Source organism: Chrysemys picta, unplaced genomic scaffold (genome assembly GCF_011386835.1).
Source record: "Chrysemys picta bellii isolate R12L10 unplaced genomic scaffold, ASM1138683v2 scaf970, whole genome shotgun sequence".
Lineage (NCBI taxonomy): Eukaryota > Metazoa > Chordata > Testudines > Emydidae > Chrysemys > Chrysemys picta.
The window spans coordinates 21,092-24,592 of NW_027053677.1; the positions used below are offsets into that span (position 1 = coordinate 21,092).

A 3,501-nucleotide genomic window follows, 5' to 3' on the forward strand; every position below is an offset into this window, starting at 1 on the left:
GGCCGCAGCGAGGGACTGCCCCTCCCCACCCCCCGGCTGACAGGATCGGGCGCACTGGAAGTCCGGGACAGTATTTTCCCCGACGCCGGGGAGGGCGGGCGGAGGGGCTCTGGCGGCCAGCCCGGGCCCCGGAGCTCGAAAAGGAAAAAAGGACCGGGCCCGCGAGAGACGGGGGCCCTGCCGCAGGGGGGGGGCAGTCCGACCGGGGCTCACCGTGCGGCAGGCCCGGGCGTCGGCAGGGGAAAGCGGGCGAGGAGGCGCGGGGGCCGGGTGCCTACGGCCATACCGGACCGAACGCCCCCGATCCCGTCCGATCTCGGAAGGTAAACCGTCCCGGGCCTGGCTAGTACTTGGATGGGTGACCGCCTGGGAATCCCAGGTGCCGTAGGCAGCTTTTCCCGGTCCGAGTCAGCTCTCTCTCCTTTTCTGGGGGGGAAGGAGAGGGGGGGACGGGCCGGAAAGCCCCTCGTCGCTCCTGCCGAGTCGGAGGTCGCGGCCGCAGGTCACGGGTCTGGGCGCCTGGGGTCCGGCTCCCCACCCACCCGGCTTCCTCCGCGGAGGACCCCCCCCGGGGCCACCGAAGCCGCTGGGGGAGACGCCGGGCATGGGGCGGACTGGCCCGGACCCTCCCGGCCGCCGGCCCGCAGGTCCGCCCCGAATCCCCCCCCGCGGCCACCCAGGCCAGGCCTGGCCAGGCGGGACGGACGGCGGGTGTCCAGCGCCCAGCGGCTTCCTCCAGCGGGGACCCACGGACCCCAAAGCCGCAGGGGGAGGCCCCGGGCCTGGGACGGACTCGCTCGGACCCCCTGCGCCCGGCCGCCGGCCCGCGGGACCGCCCCGAATCCCCCCGCGGCCACCCAGGCCAGGCCTGGCCAGGCGGGACGGACGGCGGGTGTCCAGCGCCCAGCGGCTTCCTCCAGCGGGGACCCACGGACCCCAAAGCCGCAGGGGGAGACCCCAGGCCCGGGACCGACTCGCTCGGACCCCCCGCCTCCCCTGCGCCCGGCCGCCGGCCCGCGGGACCGCCCCGAATCCCCCCGCGGCCACCCAGGCCAGGCCTGGCCAGGCGGGACGGACGGCGGGTGTCCAGCTCCCAGTGGCTTCCGCCAGCGGGGACCCACGGACCCCAAAGCCGCAGGGGGAGGCCCCGGGCCCGGGACGGACTCGCTCGGACCCCCCCGCCTCCCCTGCGCCCGGCCCCCGGCCCGCGGGACCGCCCCGAATCCCCCCGCGGCCATCCAGGCCAGGCCTGGCCTGGCGGGCCGGTGTGCAGCTCCCCCGGGCTTCCTCCCCCGACGACCCGCGCCCCCCTGAGCCGCAGGCGGAGACCCCGGCCCCGGGGCGGACCGGCCGGGCTCGCCCGAGCCCCCTGCGCCCGGCCCGCAGGACCGCCCCCCCGAATCCCCCGGGAGAGGCCCGGCCTGCACGCCACTGACGACCCGCGGCCCCCAAAGTCGCAGGAGGCGCCCCCCCCCCCCGGTTAGCCCCGTCTCGCTCCGCGCCCCCCGCCCCTCGCTGCCGGGACCGGGCGCCGCCCCAGAGTCAGCCGCAGCCGGCCGGCCTGAGAGCTGCCCTCCTGTGGACGACGGTGAGTTTACCTTGATACTAACCGGCCGTCAGCCAGGTCAACCCCATTGCTAGACTGGGGTGGACCTGGTGGCCGAGTGGGGACTTGGAACATTTGACAGCTGCTTCCCGGGGCTTGACCGGTTGTCCTGAACGCCCCCCACCCCCACCCCCAGCCCCCGGCTCCTGCTCCCCTCTCCCCAGCCTCGGTGCTCCGCTCCCTGCCTCGGAGGCTGCCTCTCTGCGGCGCCTGCATCGCCTCCGAGGACGCGCACCCTCCGGAGGCTGGACGTAAACCCACCACTGCCGCCGACCCGGCTCTCCGAGGGACGACTGTGAGGCCCCCCACCCCCACCCCACCCCCGGACCGCCCTGGGGACGACTGCTAAGCCTCCCCCACCGGACCGCCCGGGGGAAGACTGCGACGCCTCCCGCCAGGCCCCCACCCAGCCTGGGGGAAGACTGCTAAGCCTCCCCCCCACACACACACACACACACTGTCGGGGATGACGATTAAGCCTCTCCCGGACTGCCCGGGGGAAGACTATTAAGCCTCCCCTGGAACCACTATTAAGCCTGCCCCCGGAGTCCTCGGGGGATGACTGCTAAGCCTCCCCCACCGGACCACCCGGGGCAAGACTGCTAAGCCTCCCTCCCACACACACACACACTGTCAGGGGAGGACTATTAAGCTTTCCCGCTGGAGCGCCCGGGGCGGACGACTGTTAAGCCTGCCCCCGGAGTCCTCGGGGGAGGACTATTAAGCTTTCCCCCCTGGAGCGCCCGGGGGGGGGGGGGGGGGGGGGACGACTATTAAGCCTGGCCCCCGGAGTCCTCGGGGGACGACTATTAAGCCTCCCCCGGACCTGCTCCCTCTCGACTATTAAGCCCCCCCTCTGCGGTCCTCAGCACCACTGCCGCGCTGCCCTGGGAGTGGGGTGACATCCGGTCCGGAAAGCAAACCGGCCACCAGGTCAACCCGTCGAATCCAATGGGTTGACCTGGTGGCCGGAAAGCAAACCGGTCGCCAGGTCAACCCGTCGAATCCAATGGGTTGACCTGGTGGCCGGAAAGCAAACCGGCCGCCAGGTCAACCCAGTAGATTCAGCGGGTTGACCTGGTGGCCGAACGGGGACTTTGAAAATTTGACAGCCGCTTCCCGGGGGTTGACCTGTTGTCCCGGTGGGGACTTTGAACATTTGACAGCCGCCTCCCAGGGCTTGACCTGTTGTCCCGGTGGGGACTTTGAACATTTGACAGCCGCCTCCCAGGGCTTGACCTGTTGTCCCGGGGGGGACTTTGAACATTTTACAGCCGCTTCCCGGGGCTTGACCTGGTGGCCGAGTGGGGACTTTGAACATTTGACAGCCGCTTCCCGGGGGTTGACCTGTTGTCCTGAACGCCCCCCACCTCCCCCCCCCCGGCTCCTGCTCCCCACTCCCCAGCCTCGGTGCTCCGCTCCCTGCCTCGGAGGCTGCCTCTCTGCGGCGGCTGCATCGCGTCCGAGGACGCTCACCCTCCGGAGGCTGGATGTAAAGCCTGACACCCGCCACCGCCGCCGACACGGCTCTCGGAGGGACGACTCTGAGGCCTCCCCCCACCCCCCGGACCGCCCTGGGGACGACTGCTAAGCCTCCCCCCCGCCCACACCCACACCCACACTGTCGGGGGATGACTCTTAAGCCTCTCCCGGACTGCCTGGGAACGACTATTAAGCCTGCCCCCCCCGGAGCACTCGGGGGACGACTATTAAGCCTCCCGCGGACTGCCCGGGGGATGACTATTAAGCCTCCCCTGGAAGGACTATTAAGCCTCCCCCGGACTGGCCGGGGGACGCCTATTAAGCCTATCCTCGGGGGAGGACTATTAAGCTTTTCCCCCTGGAGCGCCCGGGGGGACGACGATTAAGCCTGGCCCCCGGAGTACCCGGGGGAC

At 71.8% G+C, this 3,501-nt stretch overlaps 1 non-coding gene across 1 annotated transcript; it reads left to right on the forward strand.

The window, feature by feature from the left end:
- Positions 1–272: 272 nt before the first annotated feature.
- On the forward strand, positions 273–391 carry LOC135979534 (5S ribosomal RNA). Its single transcript, XR_010596821.1, has one exon. It is a non-coding gene; the product is annotated as a 5S ribosomal RNA (ribosomal RNA).
- The last annotated feature ends 3,110 nt before the right edge of the window (positions 392–3,501 follow it).